A 24,522-nucleotide genomic window follows, 5' to 3' on the forward strand; every position below is an offset into this window, starting at 1 on the left:
TTTTAATTTCTTGCTGTAAATTCAGTCAGTGGGCAACTGTCTTTTCTGCCATTAAAAGAGACAACAACAAAGGAAAATTCAAATATTTTCATGTGTTCTTGTTCTTGATATACTTGAGTTTTTCTGAAAATAAAATGTTCTTGTTGTTTGTATTTGTTTAAAATTCATAAAATGAAAACATTTCTTTAAAAAAAAACACGTTTTCCTTTGAACATTGGATTACCATTCAAACAAACCACGTTGTTGAATTCCTGTTGAATATCCGATCTGATCAAAAGATATAAAAAAAAAAAACAACAGAATCATTTGCTGGAATTTGCTTTCAACATATTGTAATTCACTTATTTTCGGATCTGTTGAGTGTGCCATCAGCTTCAAACATAGAGACTTTAGAAAACTTATGTTTCGCAAGTTTTAAAAAAAAATTTAAAAAAAAAAAAAAAATTGGTGAAACATTTCTTTCACACATTCTTTCTTGCTGAAATTTCAGAAGAGAAGCACATATCTTCCAAATATTTTCTTTTGCAATTGGATCACCAAACAAGAACACAAGAACCATTGAAGTTGCTATTCTTTAATTTCACCTTTTATTGCTGTATTTGTTTGAGGTTTCTCTGAGATTGCCACAACAACCACTCTTTAAAAAAAAATTAAAAAAAAATCTTTCCAACAAACGACCTCACAAGACATATATCTCTCACTGGTTCAAAATCCACATTTGAAATAAAATTGAAACGTGGTCCAAGAAGCTCTCTTTGGTTTCTTTTAATTGTGTTTCAGTCTTGTATGACCTCACCTTTGATGTGTTACATTCAAAACGTTATTTTCTGTTGCTGAATATCTGTTCAAACATTGATTTCTTTTGCTGAATTTCAGCCACAACGTATATATATTTGTACATGTATATTTGACTTGTTGTGTATCACGACCTTATCGAAACAAAAACACTTATTGTTTTTGCTGATTTTTCTACTACAACGTGTCTATATATATATATTTGCTTCTCGACCTTACTTGCTGAATTGAATTCTTGGTTCATTTTAAAATTGTTCTATCTTCAAAGAAAGAAAGAAAGAAAAAAAAAAAAAAGGATGGCTATTCGCTGTTTGTAGTTGCTGAAAATTGATAAATTGGAGCTGTTAACTTCAAACGGCCATAACTTTTGATCTGGGTATCGGAACGACTATTAGTGCATATCAAATCGAAGCTCTTTTCGAGATCTACAAGTTGAACAGGCATAGCCTTGTTCCACACCGTTTCGACCTTCAATTCCATCATTTTCATCACTTTTCGGGACTTACAAGATTGTTGCATATTTTTTTTTGTTGTTTTCATTTATTTTAACTTACAAGATATCAACCATGAGTAAGGAAGGGGGAGAACCACATGAGACCGATTTAAAATTATTCATCAAGGCCGTTCATGATCAATTTAAATTGTTGAATTCAAGGTTGGACAATATGGAATCCTCTAATGAATCTAAACCATATCGAAGACATGAGTTCGACGGAGAAGAAGATATTCATTCCGAAGCGGAGAGAGTACATTCTCGACGGGATAAGAAAGTAGATTTCAAAGAAGATAACAATTTGGGTAGCATAAAGATGACGATTTTGACCTTTCACGGAAAGAATGATCCTGAATTATATTTGGAGTGGGAAAGAAAAGTTGAGCACGTTTTTGATTGTCATAATTATTCCGAGGAAAAAAAAATAAAGCTAGCCGCAGTGGAATTTACAAACTATGCCAGTATATGGTGGGATCAATTGGTGATCAATAGGCGTAGAAATGGTGAGAGACCTATTCGATCATGGGATGAGATGAAGTCAATGATGCATAAAAGATTTATTCCTAGCCATTACTATCGAGATTTGTATATTAAATTGCAAGGGTTGGTTCAAGGTTCCATGAGTGTAGAGGATTATTATAAAGAAATGGAGATTGCCATGATTAGAGCAAGCATAGAGGAAGATAGAGAAGCAACCATGGCTAGATTCATTGCCGGATTGAACAAAGAGATTGCTGATGTGGTTGAGTTGCACCATTATGTGGAGATGGAAGAGTTATTGCACAAAGCCATTAAAGTGGAAAAGTAAATCAAGTCTAGAAGGTTCAGATCTGGATCATCTTCTAATAATCCGTGGAGACCAAATTGGAAGGACAACAAAATTCCTTTCAAACCAAAAGAAGACGCAAAGTCGAAGCCTTTGGTTTCTATTCCTAAAGATAGACCTGAAACAAAGCCTCTTATTAAGTCACGTCAGATTAAGTGTTTTAGGTGCCAAGGGTTTGGACATATTGCTTCTGAATGCCCAAACAAAAGGGCTATGGTTGTATTGGCAAACGGAGACATTGAAAGTGCTAGTTCAAGTGACAATGAGATGCCTCCATTAGAGGATTGTTCTGATGTTGAAGTAGAAGAGCCTGTGCATGGTGATTTACTTGTCACCAGGAGAGCTTTGAGTATACAGCCTAAGGATGAAGGAGATGAGGAGCAACGTGAGCATATTTTTCACACACGATGCCACGTGAAGGATAAAGTCTGTACATTGATTATTGATAGTGGGAGTTGTACCAATGTTGCTAGTACCTTGTTGGTAGAGAAGTTGAATTTGAAATTGCAGAAATATCCTAAACTGTATAAGCTTCAATGGTTGAATGATTGTGGAGAAGTGAAGGTAAACAAGCAAGTTCGGGTTCCTTTCTCAATAGGCAAGTATGTGGATGAGGTTATTTGTGATGTGGCACCGATGCATGACGGTCATATATTGCTCGGTCGACCATGGCAATTTGATAGGAGAGTGTCGCATGATGGGTATAAAAATCGTTATTCTTTTGTAATGAACAATCGAAAAATTGTATTGGCCCCTCTCAAACCTTTGCAAGCTTATGAGGACCAGGTTAGGATAGCAAGTGAGTGCAAAAAGAGAGAGAAACAAAGGTGTGTGAGCAAAAAGGAGAGCAAAGTGAGCAACCTGGAGAGAAGAATAAAGTACTGAGTGTACTTGCTGACAAATATGATGTTAAAAGTGTAATGATAGCAAGGCCACAAGTTCTAGTTCTTATGTACAAAGATGTTTATTTTTCTACTAACGATCTTAACTCATCTTTGCCTAGTGTTGTCTTGTCTTTATTGCAAGATTTTGAGGATCTTTTTCCCGAGGAGATTCCATATGGTTTACCTCCTTTAAGAGGAATTGAGCACCAAATAGACTTCATACCTGGTTCTGCTATACCAAATAGACCTGCTTATAAAGCTAATCCCGAGGAAACAAAGGAGATACAGAGGCAAGTGGATGAACTGTTGCAGAAGGGATTTATAAGGGAAAGTCTCAGCCCATATTCGGTTCCTGTTCTCTTAGTACCAAAGAAAGATGGAACATGGCGCATGTGTGTGGATTGTCGAGCTATTAATAAGATAGCGGTAAAATATAGGCATCCTATCCCTAGGTTAGATGATATGTTTGACGAATTGCATGGCTCTCGTTTGTTTTCTAAAATTGATCTAAAGAATGGGTATTATCAAATTCGCATGAAAGAGGGAGATGAATGGAAAACTGCATTTAAAACTAGATACGGGTTGTATGAATGGTTAGTAATGCCCTTCGGTTTAACTAACGCCCCTAGTACATTCATGAGATTAATGAACCATGTCTTGCGTGCTTTCATGGGAAAATTTGTGGTAGTTTACTTTGATGATATTTTAGTCTATAGCAAAAATGTTGATGACCATGTGAAGCATTTGCATGCTGTGTTTAGTGTGTTAAGAGAACATCAATTATATGTTAATCTTAAGAAATGCACATTTTGTATGGAATCTGTTGTGTTTCTTGGATTTGTTGTTAGTTCGCAGGGAATTAGCGTTGATGAGGAAAAGGTAAGGGCAATAAAGGATTGGCCTACACCTAAGAATGCGAACGAGGTAAGAAGTTTTCATGGTTTAGCAAGTTTTTATCGAAGGTTTGTTAAAGATTTTAGTTCTATTGCTGCACCTTTGAATGAACTTGTTAAAAAGAATGTTATTTTTAATTGGGTTAATGTGCATGATCAGGCTTTCTAAACTTTGAAAGATAAGTTAACTAATGCACCTTTGTTGTGTTTGCTTAACTTTGATAAAGCTTTTGAAATAGAGTGTGATGCATCCGGGATTGGAGTAGGAGCTATTTTGATGCAAGATTCTAAGCCCATAACTTATTTTAGTGAAAAGCTAAGTGGGGCAGCATTGAATTATCCTACTTATGACAAAGAGCTTTATGCACTAGTGAGAACTCTTTGAACATGGCAACATTATTTATGGCCAAGGGAATTTATCATTCATTCTGATCATGAGAGCTTGAAATTCCTGAAGACCCAAGATAAGCTTAATAAAAGACATGCTAAATGGTTGGAGTTTATAGAAATATTTCCTTATGTAATTAAATATAAACGTGGGAAGGAAAATGTTGTGGCCGATGCATTATCAAGAAGGTACGTATTACTTACTTCATTGCAAACTAAACTACTTGGTTTTGAATTAATTAAAGATTTGTATGCCAATGATTCTGATTTCAGCCAAGTATGGAATGCATGTGCTAAGTGTGCATTTGGTGACTTTTATAGGCATAAAGGATTTCTTTTCAAGAAAGATAAATTGTGCGTGCCAAATTGTTCTGTTCGTGAATTACTTGTAAGGGAAAGTCATGGGGGAGGTTTAATGGGTCACTTTGGTGTCCTAAAAACTTTAGATATCTTACGTGAGCATTTTTATTGGCCCCATATAAAGCATGATGTTCAATTGTTTGTGACAAGTGCATTACATGTAGGCAAGCAAAGTCTAAAATTCGACCGCATGGCTTGTATACCCCTTTGCCTGTACCTAATCAGCCTTGGACTGATATTTCTATGGATTTTGTTTTAGGATTGCCAAGGACTCAAAATGGTAAAGATAGTATATTTGTTGTTGTTGATAGGTTTAGTAAGATGGCCCATTTTATTGCATGTACTAAAACCAATGACGCAACACATATTGCTGAATTGTTTTTCAAGGAGGTAGTTCGATTGCATGGGCTACCTAAATCAATTGTTAGTGACAGAGATGTTAAGTTCCTTAGTTATTTTTGGCGTACTTTATGGAGTAAATTAGGAACTAAACTTCTATTTTCTACTGTTGCACATCCTCAAACGGATGGCCAAACTGAAGTAGTTAATAGGACACTTACTACCTTGTTGCGTGCTATCATTCAAAAAAATTTAAAACAATGGGAAAAGTGTTTACCACATATTGAGTTCGCATATAATAGGACTATTCATTCAACTACTTCATTTTCTCCATTTGAGATTGTTTATGGTTTTAATCCTTTAACGCCTGTGGATATTTTACCTTTGCCTACTAATGAACATGCTAATCTTGATGGTAAGAAAAAGACAGATTTTGTGAAAGATTTACATGCCAAAGTTCGAGCTAACATTGACAGGAAGAATGAGCAATATGCTAAGCAAGCCAATAAGGGTCGTTTGAAAGTTATCTTCCACCCTGGAGATTGGGTTTGGGTGCACTTGCGTAAGGAGCGGTTTCCTACCCAAAGGAAATCAAAATTGCAACCTCGAGGAGATGGTCCATTTCAAGTCTTGGAACGGATCAATGATAACGCCTACAAAGTTGATTTGCCAAGTGATTATGGTAATGTTAGTGCAACTTTTAATGTTGCTGATTTATCCTTGTTTAATGTAGGTGATTCGAGGACGAATCTTTTCGGAGAAGGGGAGAATAATGGAGATCGAGTTGCTGTTTCAAGTCTTCTCAAGAACCATTGCAAGGAATTGGCGGTCCGATGACTAGGGCAAGGACAAAGAAGATGGAAGAGGCATTGCAAGGCTTGATTGTGGAAGTCCAATACAAAGAGGCCATTCTAGAAGATTCTAAGGCTAATTTTGGAGATATCAAAGTTTCATCAAGGATGGTCAACTATCTTTTTATGCAAGAGATCAATTTGGAAGATCAATTTGAATGCTAGGGTTAATTGGGAATTGTTATGTTCTAATTGTCCTTAGTTTTGAATTCTTTATTTCCTAAGGACTAATTAGACTTTCTTTATTTTTCCAAGGACTAATTAGAATTAATCTTGATCTAATTTGTCTATAAAAGGGCACCTCATTTTGTAATTGAGACATAATTGATAATTTACATCTTATGAGATTTTGAAGTTTATTCAAAGAAACTTTAGTTTTGTTCATGATTTCTTTATGGGTTCTTTATGAGTTTTCATTCGAGTTCTTGAAGAAAAGACATGACTCTTCGACTTATCAAGGAAGTGATCAATCCTTGTGGTGTCATTAGATTGAGGTTTCAAAGACTTAGTTTCCTTGGGGTTTTAGTCCGATCAACATTTTAATTTATTTTAAAACAATTCTAGAATATTCGAAGCCTTCGAATAAAAGGGTTCCTAGAAGAGATCATCAAGAGAAGGTCTTAATCCAAGAAGGTTCTCTTCACTAAAAGTCTTCCAAAATGTGCACATCAATATTCTATTCTTAGAGGCCATTAAGAAAATACATTCTTATGTAAAATTCTTAAAATTTTGACTACAACTAAGAAAAAAATACCATTTTCTTGGGAAACCATCTGGACAGCCCAAACTCCATCTCTCATCCGGCAAATGATTGCACTAAAATTTAAAGATCCTAAATGTTTGACAATTTTCATTTATATTGGAGATCAAGTGATTAAAAAATGTCTCTTAGACTTAGAGGCGAGTGTTAACCTTTTACCTCACTCGATTTATAAACAACTAGGTTTGAGAGTTTTAAAACCTACCGATATCACATTGAGCTTAGCTGATAAGTCTACTAAGATTCCCAAGGGTGTAGTTGAATATGTGATAGTAAATGTTAAAGATTTTTATTTCCTTATTGACTTTGTTGTCTTAGACATAGAACTAGTCATGAATTAGGATAGTCATGTTCCTATAATCTTAGGAGGTCCATTCTTAGCAATTTCTAACGTAGTAATTTGTTGTAGAAATGAGATTATGACTTTAGCATTCGGGGATATAAAAGATAAATTTGTCTTCCATAATTTTCAAGGAATTGATATAGATGATGATGTGAAGGAATTGAACATGATAGATGCATTAGTTAATCAATCATGTCAAGATTTAGGGTATTCTAATCCCCTAGAAAGATGTTTGGCCCATTTTTGCCAAGATTTTGACATAGAAGAATCCATAAGCGAAGTCAATGCTTTCCTTGAATTTATTCCTTATTTAGACTCTACACATTGACAAGAAAAAATTGAAAGTTTTCATGTTCTTACTTCCACTCTCGTTCCTTCCCAAATTGGTCATCACAAATTATAACTCAAAGTACTTCCAATTACTTTGAGATACGCATTTCTTGGCATGAATCAAACTTTTCCTGTGATCATTTCTTCTACCTTAGTGTAGTCTTGGAGGAAAACTTGTTAAAAGTTTTAAGAAAACATCAAGAAGTTATTGATTGGACCATAGCTGACATTAAGGAAATTAGTTCGTGCGTGGTAATACACCATATTCACTTAAAGGATTTTGATAAGCCTTCCTTAGAACCTCAAAGACGACTAAATCTTGTCATAAAGGATGTAGTCCAGAGTGAAGTGATAAAATTACTAGATATGGATATCATCTACCCTATTTTCGACAATCGTTGGGTGAGTCCCATTCAAGTTGTTCTTAAGAAGTCTGGTATTATTGTGGTAGTAAACCAAGACAACGAGTTAATCCCCACTCGAGTCTAAATCGGATGGAGAGTGTGTGTCAATTATAGGAAAGTCAACTCAATGACTCCCAAAGATCACTTTCCGCTATCTTTCATTGACCAAATGTTAGAGCATCTAGTAGGACACTCCTATTATTAGTTCTTGGATGGTTACTTCGGGTACAACAAAATACCCATTGCTCCCACCGATAAAGAAAAATAACTTTTACATATCCCTTCAAAATTTTCACGTATCGTCACATGCCCTTTGGGTTGTGCAATACACCCACTACCTTTTAGCGGTGTATGATGAGTATATTTTTAGACATGATATAAAGATATCTTGAAGTATTCATAGATAATTTTTTAGTTTTAGAATCAAGTTTTGAGGAATGTCTCTGTCACTTGACTTTGGTCCTCGAGCATTTTAAATAAGTCAACCTAGTCCTCAATTGGGAAAAATACCATTTTATGGTAACATTCGGAATTGTGCTAGGGCACATTACCACCTCCTAGAACAATCAAAGAAATTAAGTCATTCCTAAACCATGCAGGTTTCTACCGTAAATTCATTAAATTTTTTTGAAAGATCTTGAAGCCTTTAAGTGAACTCTTAGGCAAAGATATTCTTTTCAACTTCTTAGAGTCATGTCTATTCCTGTTCAACCAACTTAAGTCTAAGTTAACCTCGACACCCATTATTCAACCTCCAAATTGAAACATTCCATTTTAGGTTATGTGCTGCGCTTCAGATTATGCGATAGGCGCTATTTTGGGTTAACGAATTGATAAATATCGTCACGTTATCCAATATGCCAGTAAAACCCTTAGTGATGCTCATCTTAACTACTCTACAATAGAGAAGGAAATGTTAACAATGGTCTATGTCATTAATAAATTCTATTAACTCGTATTTTTGTAATAAAATTTTTATAGCATTATTGAGGAAATATCTCATAACTCATAAAATTGCAACACCTTACCATCCTCAAACATGTGGATAAGTAAAGATTTCTAACAGAAAAATCAAGAGCATTCTGGAAAAAATAGTCAATCTTTCACGGAAAGATTGATATTTGAGATTAAATGACTTGTTGTACGCCTATCGAACCACTTTTAAAACACCAATAAGGATGTCTCCCTATCGGTTAATTTTTGATAAAGCCTGTCATCTCTCTATAAAACTTGAGCATCAAGCATATTGGGTAATCAAGCGCTTAAACTTTGATCTCGATAAGGCCGGTAAAAATTACAAATTACAACTCAATAAATTAGAAAAGATCATAAATGACTCTTATGATTGTGCTAAATGCTATAAAGAACGTACAAAATTTTATCATGATAAACACATTCTTCGATGAAATTTTGAATTTGATCAAAGAGTTTTGTTATATAACAACATACTACACATTTTTCCAATAACACTAAAGTCTCGCTGGACTGACTCTTATATTATCCAAATAGTTTACCACCATGGTGTTGTTGAACCTTAATCCTAAGGACGGATACACTTTTAAAGTGAATGGCCAACACTTCAAATTGTATCTTGAGTGTGTATCACCAGACGAAGTTCTTCTCCTCGACGACCCGACTTATTAAGATTAACAGAGTTTTTGTTTGGTTGAAGATGTTAAACTTAGTACTTCTAGAAAGCAAGCCATTCTTTTTATTTTCATTTTTAGTAGTTTTAGATGTTTTGAATGAGTATTGTACCTTTTCGCTTCAATTAGGTATGGAACTTAGCCATTTTTCTCATTGGGAATAGTTATCGGTTCAGAACCAAAGTAGTAGATTCTAAAAGAAAAACCATAATTGGTTTCATATGTTTAGAGTTGCATAACACTTAGTAGAAAGAAATGGTCTACCTTTCGATAGGTTTCCCCCTTGCTGGCCCTCTTCAAATAATCATCAACAAATTGGAATGGCATACCCGATGCACCCAAGCTCTACGTGCTAAAAAGTGATGAGCTGATCCCTTATCACACTAAGTGATACTCATAGCTACCTTCCCATCCAAACTTAGGTAATTAGTATTTCTTTTAGTGTTTATTTTCTTTTGTTTTGTTTTTAGGACTTTTTAGCAAGTTAGAATTGCCTTAATTAGTATTTCTTTCATTTTAGGATTGTTATCTAAGTAATTTAGGTTTTATTTTGTCTTAAGGTTAATTTGGGAATTTTCCATCCACCCTAAACCAAATAAGAAGCCCTAATCTCTATTTCTACTTCTCCACCTACATTTCAAGTTTCGTCCAAAATCATAGCCATTAAGAATGCATTTTTTCAGATCTCCCTCCTCAACCATTTCTGTGCAAATTAGAGGTCATCAATGCAGTTAGCACCAATTTGCGATCAATATAGAGTTACTACGTCATCATCACCCTCACATTTACTGTGTCGTAGTCAACTCTCATTTTGTCATAGTCCTCTTACTAACAAACATAGTCAAATTTTCACAGACAAATTGTTTGACCATCCTGATTGTATTAGTATCCATGGCAACAATTTTTGAGAAGTTTTTTTTTATAGCTATTACTTCCAAGGCATCAATGGAATGTGATTTCGCGAGACCATCGTCGAATAAAGATGGAGCAATTAACTCTACACCGTTTCCAAAATCTATTGTAAGAAATTAGTGAGAGCGTTTTATGCTTTCATTGTTTTGGGTAATCCCATTATTCCTTCGCTCACTATGAAATTCTGTAGCATCACGTTTGTCATTGGCTTTTAGGATATCAATGCGATCTTAGGAATTACAAAAATCAAGGATGAAACTTGCCATATGTCATCCATTTGAGTTCTTCGTCACTCGATTGAGTCTCAATTCACAATGGATTAACTAAAGGAATTGAGGATTACCATCAAAAAGCTTTCGAGCCAATCAATATCTTTGTTGGCGATGGGTGGCATCAAACATCCTAGGGACATAAAACAATACTTTGCTCTTTGTAAAGCACATGTATATTATGCATGTGATCCATACTAAGTATCCCACTTTTTGTGTATCTTGTCTCATCTTAGAGACTTTGATTGATGTCTATGTCAAGCCTAAGAAAGGGCGCTCACTAGTTTTCCCACACTTGGTTTATCAAATTCTACAGAGGCAGATGGGAATACTAATGGCAGTTCTAGCACCCCAAGGTGAGATGATCCAGCTTTCAGAATTTAAAGGTGTGTTGTCTTTTGCAGAGATGCCCCGGGTTTATGGCAGCTATACCTGAGCACTTTGAGGATCATGGGAGTCCTTATGGTTATGAGCGCCCAGGATAAGAATTTGATAAAGCCAGAGATAACAAGACTAGATCATCTAGCCCAAATTTTGAGGATACATCCTTCCTGGATGATGCCAAACCACGTCCCCTACAGAAAGCATTTACAAAAAAATTTAAGGGGATGGATACACTTTATAAAGGGCAGAAGGTACTAGATCGATGACTCGATGTGACTGAATAGTGCAAGATGGTGCGAGAGTTTAAGACAGTCACTACTAGAGGTAGAGCTCACATGGATTAGGCTTTTCATTAGTTGTTTCATTAGGTATTAGTATTGTATTAGGATTTGTTTTATTAGTAGTTTTTATGTGTTTATATGAATGTTTGTACTACCTTTTTTTGTTTTTAGAATTTGGCAGTATGTTTAGAAATCTTTTTTTTTGTAGTTATTTCGTCTTGAGCTAGTTTACACAATGTAGGTTGAAAATACTAGTGTATATTTATCCGACATAGCCTAGGAACCATTTACCTAGACTATGAGTACAATATCTTTTGTAGTGCTTCTGGCATCATACAACATGATCACGATTTATACAGTAGATACAGTTGACATTGCGACAATGGTGAGTGTGTTGTCTCATTTCAGGGGACATTATGTTGATATCACAAAAATGTAGGATCATTTTCAGATGCTATCTAATCCATTTCATTTACTTTTATCAATTTCAGTTTGCATTTGCATGTGCATACTAAAATATTGAGGACAATATTATGTTTAAGTTTGGGGGTGTAGGATTGGATTTTTACCTGTTTTCTTTTATTTTCTAGTTCAAAAATCATAAAAATTTGAAAGATATTTTGGTGGAAACTTTGTTGTATTTTATTTAAGATTTTAGATTGTTTCTTTAAGTACTTTGTTAAAAACATTAAATCAGACTTTAGTTGGAAACTTTGATCTAGAGTCTCCATTCGTATTTCTCTTAGAAAAAAAAAAGAATAAAGTTACCTTTCACTTATAGTTACTTTTAATAAGATTACCAAGAGTCTAAGTTGAATTGAGTGAGCATTTTACCTTATTTCTACCTAGAGTATAAGGAAAAACTGGATTTGATGAACTTTGACTTCCTTGTTCATTTGGTTGGCTGATTAGAAGAAAAATAAAACTGGTGGAATATATCGTGAATAACAACCATTGAATTAGATTGGGTACCTTGAAAATAATTGTTATTTTTCTTAGAAAAAATAGTAGAGAAAAATAAAATGCAAAAGAACAAGAAAAAAAAAAGATCCCTCGAAGCGAAAAAAAAAAAAAAAAAATTTTAAAAAAATCAAAGTAGAAAAGTTTAAAATTTTAATATTGTGAAAGTCATCAAGTATAAAAACATGAGTATATTGGAATATCACAGATAAAGTCTCTTAGAGGTATTAAAGTAAATATCCACACTTCTCATTACCCCAAACAAGATACTAAGTTTAAAATTAAGCCCTAAGTTGATCCAATTATTCTGGATTAGTTAGAAGAATGAAACTCACTTTAAAAAATCGAATCTTTAAAAGTTTCTAAGTTAAAATCACTATATCTTAAACGTCAATTTAAGTCTAAGTTTTGTCATAGAAAAATAAGAGTTGAGACTTTATACCAAATATTACTTCCAAATGCCTGACAAATTTTAAAAGAACTTGTGCTTTTAAATATAAGTGTTGATTTTGACCATTATTAATTCAAAAGTTATTTTGAATTTTATTAGTATACTTTCTACAAACCTTCACGAGTCAAACTCATTCATTAGGGGTAACCTTGCGGTTTAAGGGCTTATTGTATTCGCTAAATGCAGTTAAGATGCCTGCGAAAATGGCAAATTTATTTTTTAAAGGACTAGAAAAAGATAAGTTTGGGGGTGTGATCAGTGTTTCAAAACACTTATTTATCTACACTTTTTCTAGGTATTTATATCAATTTTAGTCCTTATTTCATTAGATTAAGTAAATAATTGTGTTAAGCCTCAATTTATCACATTACATGTTCTGCCATACTAATTAGGCTTAATTGTACAAAATTAATGCATTTGCCAGAAGGTTGATGTACAGGTCAAATATCAAATCATTAAGATGAAACACAAAATCAATCAATCAAGTGTGCATTAAAATCTAGAAGATCAACCAAGCAACCATGCAAAACTAGAGATTCAGATGTCTCCAGATCAATGTAGCGCAGTCCAAATCCAATGTGGCATAATGCTTTTTGAATGGATCGCCCTAAAATTTCTCCAATATGCTTTACACATGATATTATACGTAATAGTAATGGTGGCTATTTTTGGATCCTTGTAGAGAACCTAAAGTCTATAAATAGATCATTTTCCCAATTGAGAAAGGGTCATTGGCTTTTGGTCTATTATCTTTTCTCCCCTTAATGCCTTTGACATTTTCTTTATAATTTTCCATTTTTATATAGGTTTTATTTCAATAATTCTCTATAATTTCTCAAAGAAGGATATAATATACATTAGTTATTATATGAATACAAATGTTGGTTTCATGACTTCTTTTTGTATCCTTGCATTGACTATAGGCTAGATTCCCTCTATTAGTAAGAGGAAGAAGCCTAGGAGCAAGCTCAAAATTCTACTTCCATGTTATTTATGATTTTACAAGGTTTATCCAATTCCAATGGATCAAAGCTTTAGATGAATCTCTACACCTCTTATGTTTAACTTAGATGTTTTATGCTTAAATAGGATCAAGATAAAACAAAGTGAATTTAGATAATTAGTATTAAGGACTTCACACATTAGTGGGTGAAGGAGTTCTAACCATTGTATTATTTCAAGCTTCATGCTATATCTTCCAACCCAAGGAACTCACACCAAGCCCTTGGGGTTGAGTGCAAAGAAGGATAACACTTAGACGTGATTTTATTTGCTAATTATAGGTTACTCTAATCACTAATGGCTTTATTCTCTTGTTTCTTAGTATAAATTCCTTTTCTATTGCTTTATTTTTCAACAACATTAACTCTCCATTTTTGCTTCATAAAAATACAAAAACAAAATTTAAAATTGTAACTTAGATTAACTTCATTTGATTTAACTTGGTAATAACCCCCTTTTCTCTTTAGTTTGATCCCTTACTTCCCCACAAGTTAAGAAGAATATAAACATATCAATTTATGTTGAGATGACGACGACATCAGTAGAAATGTGGTATTTGATGAAAGATACATATTAAAGAAGAATGAAGTTCAAGAAAATAGCCTAAAATAAATAGTTGAGGTGGAGTTTAATGAAGACAGATCATATATGGAAAGAGTTGAAAGTTAAGATCTTTAAACTGATCCACAACAGTTATAGGTTGAGTCTTATTCATTAGCTAGAGACATAGAAAGACGTGTCAAAAAGCACCACAAAGGTATGGTTTTGAAGATATAGTTACTTTTACCTTAATGCTAATGGAGATCCATTGTCTTACTAGGATGCAGTTAATAGTAAAGACGGTAAAAAATGGTTCGTTGTAATGCCAGAAAAGATGGAAATCGCTACAAAAGAATGAAATTTGGAATTTGATGAAATTGCCTAAAGAAGAGAAAGTTATTGGTTGCTGGTAGATGTACTGCAAGAAAGAAACACTTTCATAAAAAAGAAATTAAAAAATACAAGGCACGGTTAATAGTTAAGGCTTACTCGTAGAGAGAAGGCATTGCTATAATGAGATTTTCTCACCGGTTGAAAAACATACATCTATTCAAATAATCTAAGTTATGGTGGCAATGTATAACATGGAGTTGGAGCAGCTTGATGTGAAGACAACTTTCTCCATGAAAATCTAGATGAGTGTATCTATATGCAGCAACCTAAAGGCTTCAATGAGTCAGGCAAAGAGGACGTTGTGTGCAGACTAAAAAGGTCATTGTATGGCCTAAAACAATCTCTTTGGCAGTGGTACAAACGTTTTGATTCATTCATGATGACACATGAGTATATGTGTTGTGAGTATGACTTTTGTGTTTATTTCAAAATACTTGTTCGTGGTCTCTTACTATGCTTGCTCTATATGTCGATGATATGTTAGTTGTTGCAAAACGTAAGCATGAAATCAACATGTTGAAATTTTTATTGAGTGGTGAGTTTGATATGAAGGATCTGGGGGCAATAAGAAAGATCTCTGGCATAGAAATATGCCATGACCGTAGGGCTGAAAAATTATTGTTTTCTTAGAAAAAATATCTTGAAAAGGTGTTGGAGAGGTTTAGCATGCTTGATGCGAAACCTGTGAGAACACTTAAGGTTGACATCACAGTTGTGTCCAACCATTAAATGTTGAGGTGGAGCATGTCTCAAGTGTCATATGCTAATGTAGTTGGTTGCCTTATGTATTTCATGGTGTGCACTAGGCCTGATATTTCATATGCAGTTAGTGTGATCAGTTAGTATATGAAAAATCCAAGAAAAGAGCATTGGAATGCAGTGAAGTAGATTCTAAGATACTTTGCAGGAACATGGGATTCAAGCATCATGTTTGATCATAGTAGGGCATTAAGTAAAGTTGTGGATTATGTGGATGCCGATAATGCTAGAGATCTTGACTCTAAGAGGTCCATGACTGGTTATGTGTTTACATTTGCAGGACCGATTTTTTGGAAATCAATTTTGCAGGATGTTGTTGCTTTATTTACAATTGAAGTAGAGTATATGATAGTGATAGAGGCAGGAAAGGAAGTTATATGGTTAAAGGGGCTGGTTGAAGAGCTTGGCTTCCAACAAGATGATATTTTGCTACATTGTGATAGCCAAAGTGCAATTCACTTGGCTAGGAATCATGTTTATCATGCCAGAACCAAACTCATTGATATTCGATTTCATAAGATCGGAGAATGAGTATCTTTGGGAGAGACAAACCTTTCAAAGATTCACACCAAGGAGAATGTAACTGACATGTTGACAAAACCGGTTCCTACAAAAAAGTTAGCATTGCTTGGACTTAATCCACTTCACTTGCTTTTCATGGTGATGCACCCCTACCTGTAAAAGGGGGTGCAAAGAGGTATCCATGTGAGGTACCTCATGGTGGCATCTACAAGCTCTCTTCATGGTAGTTTGAGGAAATATAAGCCAAGGTGGAGATTGTTGTCAGATGTCTAGTATTCTTATTGGGCTTGGACTTCAAGAGGCAAGACAGTATCAAAAGGGACCTTTCCCGATGTATAGTGGGCAGTGCCCCCGAGGTGAAGTTTTTTGGGTATATATTGTATTTTTGAGTAGGGTTTCTTATGTGTCTTTTTGTCTCTATGAGGTTCCTTGCGGTTGTGGACAGAGAGTGTAATCTTTATTGTTGATAGTCGATTTTTCTCCTTCTATATGAATGTAGGCAATTTGCCGAACCAAGTAAATCTTGTGTGTTCGTTTTGTTACTTTTTTTTAATCTTGTTACGCTTCCTCACAACGGATTGCCTTGTATGTGCACAATAATACTAACAATGTTACGATATTGGAATTTTCGGAGTTAGTTGTGCTAAACACCTAGAACACCTTGGTACTTGGCACTCATTCCACATGTCAACATAACACTAGGTAAGTTTCGAGTGAAAAGGTTAGCATTGATCAATTTGAGATTATAGATGAATATCGCATGCTAATCGGACTATCTTATCTACTCCCTTGTTGGCAAGTTCTGAAGCCAATGCACGTTTTTAAGTTTAATAAAAATCCCATTTTGAAATCGCCTCGACCCCTGCGGCCGTCCGCTAAATAGCGGATTAGGGGTCCGATCTATGTATCTCGGGGATTTTTAAAAGAATAGGGAGTCGCCACCTAGTTTAGGTCTAGGAACCAAAATTAACTCCAAATGGATATGGGTCGGTCCGTGGATCAACGAGATGGGTAAGGGGTCAGGTTACGGATTTCGGAAGGTGTTAGGCACCGAACCCGCCTGATCAAGATGACCAGTCTCTACTGCGATCCAAAAATATCCTACGGTCAACATTCAAAGACTAAAAATTAAACTAGGGTCCAATCATCATCAAATTGCACCGGATTTACTAAACAAATCCTACGGTTAAAATAATTACATGATTTAATGAGGCATACATGACACCAAAAATTAATGGATCAATTCGATCATACTTTGAATAATAGAAAATTGATTTTCAATGTCACGTATATGAAATTAATGAATTGACTCATTGATGATATTTATCAAAGAAATTTGATTTCTGAGTCGTCACGTGCATTAAATTCAATGGGTTAACTTGCAAATTTTGAGTTGCCACATGTATTAAATTGGTGAGTTAGCCACATGTTTAATTTTTAAATAAAATCGATTCAAATTTCCAATGTCCCAAAAATCAGCGAGTCGACTCGCAATTTGTTAATCAAAATAATCTTTGATTTTTTTTTAAAAAATCGCCACATGTATTAAATATGTGATTTAACCCACGTGCACAATTTCTAAAAAAAATCGAACCAAAGTTCCAATGTATCAAAAATCAGCGAGTCGACTCGGAATTTGTTAATCAAAATAATCTTTGATTATTTTTAAAAATTGCCACATGTGTTAAATATGTGATTTAACCCACGTGCACAATTTCTAAAAAAATCGAACCAAATTTCCAATGTACCAAAAATCAGCGAGTCAACTCGCAATTTGTTAATCAAAATAATCTTTGATTATTTTTAAAAATCGCCACGTGTGTTAAATATGTGATTTAACCCACGTGCACAATTTCTAAAAAAAATCGAACCAAATTTCCAATGTACCAAAAATCAGCGAGTCGACTTGCAATTGGTTAATCAAAATAATCGTTGATTATTTTTTAAAATCACCACATGTATTAAATATGTGATTTAACCCACGTGCACAATTTGAAAATAAAACCGATTCAAATTTTCGATGTCCCCCAAAATCAGCGAGTTGACTCGTAATTTTTATTGTGAAAATCGATTTTTTATTTTTTATGTTTAGTGTACACCATTAATTTTTATTGAGTCGATTAAAATCAACATTTATGAGTCGACCCAACAACATCAAAAAGTGATGAATCAACCCGATAAATATTAACATCCAATGAGTCGGTCCATCAACTTGGTATACGTGAATTTATTCAATCGATCTATTAATCAAAAAAAATATAGGTGAATTGATACGTTAATAATTCGTAAACTCGAACATTGTCATTAATGCCACGTATACCCCAAAAATCAATGAATTATTTCAAATGCATATGAAATCAAGAAACAGTAAAAAAAAAAAAAAAAAACAAAAAAAAAAAAAATAAAAATTTACCTTTATCGAATAATTTCGGATGTGTGAATTCCTTCAAAAAGAACTCGAAATGATGTGTGAGTAATTGTTGTGATCTTGCGTGCTTTTAAGAAGCCTGTTCCCAAAATCGAGTTGGTCTAGGCTTGCTTAATGGCTATGAGCTTGCTTAAAGGCCGAAATTGAGAGAGTTATGAAAAAAAAAGATTGAACCAATGGCTTTTGGGGATACTAACTGTGAGGATAGAGATGCTCCATGGGTTGCTAATAATAAGGATGAATAGAAGGCTGAGTCGGTTGCAAAAATTAAATTAAGTGAGAGCTGAGTTAGGTTGTAAAACTGTGAGGATGAAGAGTGTTACAGGCTGGCTTATGGCTGCTATAAAAAATGAGGAAGTAGGTGAAGGTATGTTGCAGGTTTTTTTTTTTTTTTTTTTTTTTTTTGGGAAGAAGGTTGTAGGCTAAGAGATAGTTGCAGATTTTTAATGGAGAACTAAAAAATGGCAGCAAGGTGAAGATGGAAGGAAGGCCTGATAGCTATTGTTTTTGGACGATTTTAGATATGAATGGAGGGTTGCAATAGCTACTGGTTTTGCTCCAATATGGGGAGAAGGGCTGTTCAAAACATGAGAGAGAAGAAGATGGAGAGATCAAAGAGATGAAGGAGCTGAAGTTGCTGGTTTTTAATGGCAGCCAAAAGAAAAAAACGTTTTTCTTCTTCTTCTTTTTTTGAAAAATGACAGTCAACCAGAGAACTCCCTCTTCTTGGTTCCTTTTGCTCTTTTTTTATAGTCATTCCCTCCCATAAAAACGTGAGAGAAAGAGAGGAGAGAGGGTGGAGATGTGGGTAGTTGTATGGGTGGTTATCTAGCAAAAAACGTCAGAGAATGTTGCTGATTTTTGTTGTGAAGAAGAAGAAGGGTAGAGGACGTGGGTTGATGGGAGAGATCAAGGGAGAGAGTGAAGAGGAGGAGAAGAACGTGGCTGCTATGTGGGTGGTCCAAAACGTGGGTTGTTGAGAGAAGGAGGAGTTGGAGAAGATGACCATGGGAGCACGTGGGGAAGAAGAAGAAACGTGGTTTCTTCTTCTTTCTTTTTTTATTTTTGAATTTTTTTATTTTTTATTTTTTAAAAGAATGAAAGAGGGGGATCCTACGCTACTCGTACTACGGTAACTCTCCGTCAATGAGTCATAATTGGTCGGTTTAATTTTCCTTCCGATTGGTTGATTTCGAATTTTTTTTATTTTTTATTTATTTTAGTCGATGTTTTGATTAAAATTTAATTTGATGTTTTAAATTACATTTGAATTTGTATTTTATTTTAAATTTTGAATTTCGATTAGAATTTAATTTGAATAATTTAGTTGTTGGTTGATTTAATTTTGATTTTTGATTGGTTGATCGTTCGATTTTATTTTTACATTTTAATTGGTTAGGTGATTCGATTTTTAATTTTAATTTAAATTTTGAACGGATTGATTAATTTGCATTTTAATTTGAAATTTAAATTGATTTCAATTTTTAATTGGTCGGTTGATTGGATTTCGATTTAAATGTGATCGAATGGATTTTGATTTGTTAATTACATTTTTGGTTGATTGATTTAAAATTTTAATTCAATTTTGCATTTTAATTGGTTGAGTGATTTTTAAATTGATTTTCAATTTGATTTTAATTTTGATTTTGTATTTTAATCGGTTTCTTGAAAATGTAATTTTTATTTTGTATTAAAATTTGATTTTACGATTTTAAATTAATTTTAAATTTTGGATTTTAGTTTAATTTTCAATTTAAATTTTATTTTGGTTTAATTTTTTTATTTTGAGTTTTATTTTCCTAGGGATCAAGGTCTCTATGTTAGGATTAGATGTTAAGGGGCGTTTTGGTCATTTTTACGATTTTTGACGATTTTTCTTAAATTTCTCTGTTTTCATCGATTTGGATCCCGTTAGACTCGAAATCACGTTCTGAGTGTAATGGAGGTACTTTCGAGACTTTTCGGACATCCGAAATTTATGAGGGGTATTTTCGTCATTTTGATGATTTTTTACAAATTTCTCTGTTTTCATCGATTTGGGTCCCGTTAGACTCGAAATCACGTTCTGAGTGCAATGGGGGTACTTTTGAGACTTTTCGGACATCAGAAATTTATGAAGGGTATTTTCGTCATTTTGATGATTTTTACAAATTTTTAGGAATTTCAACGTGAGTTTTCTTTTAGTCACTGTGTGAGTATTTCTAAGTTCTAAAGTTATATTTTTCTAGCGTAGCGAGGTCTCTAAGTTATCGATTTGTGTAACGAACCTATGCGTACGTGCTTGCTAAGTCAGGTGTAAGATGTAGCGATCCTAAGCGTGCGTAAATTTCTAGGTAGAGTAGTGACGAGTAGGGAGGATGAAAAGAAACTAGAAACAGAAGGAACCAAGCAGTACTCACAAGCCTTCGAGTTCTTTTATATTCATCATTAGGAATCCACCAAAATCGGGTGACGAATTGTCGAATTAGGCAGATGCAATAATGGGGTGTCTACAGATGCCCCTCTTTGGCAGAGGGTGGAAGCAAACTAGATGCCCAATCTATTGTGGTAGATAGTGCGACATCCGAATGTCAAAGCTAGTGACAGTCCATTTTGCAGCCTGATTCGACAATTTGTCAAAGTGTCCAGATCCTTGAGAATAACCTCTCCTTGGAAAAATGTCAGATCCTTGAATTTTGAAAAAAATTCTCCTTGACTAATGCAAATGCAATGTGGGTGCACGTGTGTGCCATTGTGTAGTGATGACTTTGAAAATGCGCATCTCCATTCTGCACATTCATGCTGAGAGGATAGCAAACTGTGTAAGGTCAACATAAAATCCGTGCAACATGTTTTTGCAGAAATTCAGATAAACTAAGTAAAATCTAAAAATAAATTGAGCAGGTCTGAGTAAAATATGAGTAGATCTGAGTAAAATCCGAGATGACCCTCGGCGGTATCTGAGCAAAATCCGAGAAAGAATCTCGACAGGTCTGAGCAAAATCTGAGTAAGTCTGAGTAAAATCCGAGATAACCCTCGGCGGTATCTGAGCAAAATCCGAGAAAGAATCTCGACAGGTCTGAGCAAAATCTGAGTAAGTCTGAGTAAAATCCGAGATGACCCTCGGCGGCATCTGAGCAAATTCGAGAAAGAATCTCGACAGGTCTGAGCAAAATCTGAGTAAGTCTGAGTAAAATCCGAGATGACCCTCGGCGGCATCTGAGCAAATCCGAGAAAACCCTCGGCGGTATCTGAGCAAAATCCGAGAAAGAATCTCGGCGGGTCTGAGCAAAATCTGAGTAAGTCTGAGTAAATTCCGAGATGACCCTCGGCGGTATCTGAGCAAATCCGAGACAAATCTCGGCGGGTCTGAGCAAAATCTAAATAGGTCTGAGTAAAATCCGAGATGACCCTCGGCGGCATCTGAGCAAATCCGAGACGAATCTCGGCGGGTCTGAGCAAAATCTGAGTAGGTCTGAGTAAAATCCGAGATGACCCTCGGCGGCATCTGAGCAAATCCGAGACGAATCTCGGCGGGTCTGAGCAAAATCTGAGTAGGTCTGAGTAAAATACCGGAGTAAAAATCTCACTCCACAGGAATCATTTTTATTTATTTTTTATTTTTTTAGATGGTCAGGTCAACATTTGAACCTCAGGGGTTTTCAAAAAAATGCTATCGAAAGGGTGACCTTTAATTTCAAATATTCCTTATCCTTTGGGGTTGGAATTGATCAAGCTTAAAAAAAATGCCCCTAGTTTGATAAGACATTACACTGGGGATAATTGAACATATTTTGAAATGTCGTGCCCCTACTGTAAAGGGAAAATAAATACGCTTCCAAACAAAAGGAGAGGTGCCCCTAAATATGAAAATTAGAAGTCTTAGATTATCACCAGTGCAATAAGGATTCACTTTTAATTTCGATTTTATTGAAGATTATGAGTCAAGCTCATCTGTTGGGAACAAATATTCACTTTTAAGATTCATCTTGGAGATCACGTTCTTTCCCCTTTGGTTCACTTGGGAAAGTAAACTTTTCCAGATCAGTCGTAGACGAGATACATGTGTCTTGTAAGTCTTTGCCTGTCTTAAACTGGGTATTGAAGCTTGGTCATTTCAGATTTCTGACGCTCTGACTCGGCTCGTCTTTTCAGATCCTCGGCTCGATGGAGATTCTCTTTCGATTGCTCTACCTTTTGCCTAGATTGCCTGTTCAGGTTTTCAATCTAGCGAGCATGCTCTAATTTTTGCCTAGACCGCCTTTTTAGGTTTTCGATCTAGCGAGCTTATAAATTTCTTTTTCTTTACTCTGATTGTTGCCAAGGCCGTCCTTTCGGATTTTCAACCTTGCGAGCTTGCCTTAATTTTTGCCTAAGCCGCCCTTTCGGGTTTTCAACCTAGCAGGCTATTTTTTTTTTTTTTTTTTTTTTTTTTTTTTTTGAGTTCTGGAGTTACTGTCTGATTACGCTTACTATTTTCCTCGACCTTTTCATGCGGTACTTAGGAGGACTTCCATAGGTGGGCTTAGGAATAGGTTAAAAAAGAAAGGAGATTTGAGACTCGAGAACCCAAATGCAAATGCCCCTTGTGTGGCATTCCTTTAAAATAGTTTTCTTTTCCTTCCCCATTTTGACAAATTTTCTTTACGGGAGAACATATATATATTTTTTTTGAACTGGTCGGGCCTGAAGTAACTTCTCAGGTTGCCTACGTACCCCAGAATTTTGGGATCAGACCAAAACGTAGTTCGAAAATTTCCCTCTCCTAGGTTAGGTGAACGGGCTAAGAAAGAAGAAAGTTTTTTTTTTTTTTTTTTTTTTTTTTTTTTGGCTGCAAGGGGCTGAGAAAGGAGATATTTAATTGGGTGACAGGAAAATTGGTTCGACCGAAGATGGCCTCCTCAAATGTAATACCGCTTGATCTGGTCAAGGTTTGTCGGTTCTGGTAATTCGATGCCATCGTGATCTTGGAGTTTGACAGCTTTCCCAGGCAGTACCTCCTTGACAATGAAAGGACCTCCCCAATTGGGCTTGAATTTGCCTCTAGGATCGAAGATGGGTGCTCGATTTTCTTTAAGTACGAGGTCTCCAGCATGTAAGTTGCGAACTTTAACTCTTTTATCAAATGCCCGAGCGACTCTTCTCTGATAGACTTGTACGTGGTATAACGCTTTAAGTCGTTTTTCATCGATTAAGTTCAACTCTTCGTACCGGTGACGAACCCAGTCTGCTTCAGATAACTGACTTTCCATTAGAATTCTGAGGGATGGGATTTCCATTTCAACTGGCAAGACAGCTTCCATTCCGTACACTAGTGAATAAGGGGTGGCTCCGGTGGAAGATCGTATCGAGGTACGGTATGCCCAGAGCGCAAATGGTAATTTTTCAGACCAATCCCTATGAGATTGACACATCTTCCTGATGATTGTCTTGAGATTTTTATTGGCTGCTTCAACTGCTCCGTTAGTCTGGGGACGGTAGGGTGATGATTTGTGGTGTCGGATCTTGAACTTTGAACATAGGGAATTAAATTCAGCTTTGAAATGTGACCCGTTATCAGAGATCAGTTCAGAAGGTACCCCATATCGACTGATAATATGTGTTTCGACGAACTTAGCAACTTTGGATGCAGTGAGAATAGCATATGAAGTAGCCTCCACCCATTTTGTAAAATAATCAATAGCCACAAGAATATACTCATGTCCATTCAATGCTTTAGGTGTGATTTTGCCAATTATGTCGATACCCCAGACAGAGAATGGCCATGGCGAAGTCAAACCAACTAATTGTGATGGAGGTACATGTATGAGGTTAGCATGTACTTGACATTTATGGCAGGTCTTGACCAGGTGATGACAGTCTGTTTCCATTGTTGGCCAATAATACCCCTGTCTCATGATTCGTTTGGCTAACATTTTTCCACTCATATGCGGTCCACAGTCTCCGGAATGCAACTCTTCCATTAACTGTTCAGCTTGATTTTCGTCAACACATGACAAATGAATTCCATCATAAGACCTCTTATATAAGTTTCCTGCGCACAGGATGAACTGGGATGCGAATTTCTGTAAGGTTTGCCGTTCTTTCCTTGACGCTTCAACTGGAAACTCTTGTCTTTCCAATACTTTCTGGATGTCAGTGTACCATGGCTTTCCGTCAGGGAGTCGAGCAGCGATGTCGACCTGATGGCAATATGCAGGTTTATCTTTGATTTCTACTGTAATAGGCCTTAGTTCCATGCCTGAAGGCAAATGAATCATCGAAGAAAGCGTAGCCAGAGCATCAGCGAATCTGTTCTCTTCCCTTGAAAGATGTTGGAACAAAATGGCT

At 35.4% G+C, this 24,522-nt stretch overlaps 1 pseudogene; it reads left to right on the forward strand.

Moving 5' to 3' along the window:
- Positions 1-1,583: 1,583 nt before the first annotated feature.
- LOC147404738 (uncharacterized) lies at positions 1,584-15,793 on the forward strand (annotated as a pseudogene).
- Positions 15,794-24,522: the final 8,729 nt, after the last annotated feature.

This window comes from Akebia trifoliata, chromosome 4, assembly GCF_017979445.1.
Source record: "Akebia trifoliata isolate Shusen 1 chromosome 4, ASM1797944v1, whole genome shotgun sequence".
Lineage (NCBI taxonomy): Eukaryota > Viridiplantae > Streptophyta > Magnoliopsida > Ranunculales > Lardizabalaceae > Akebia > Akebia trifoliata.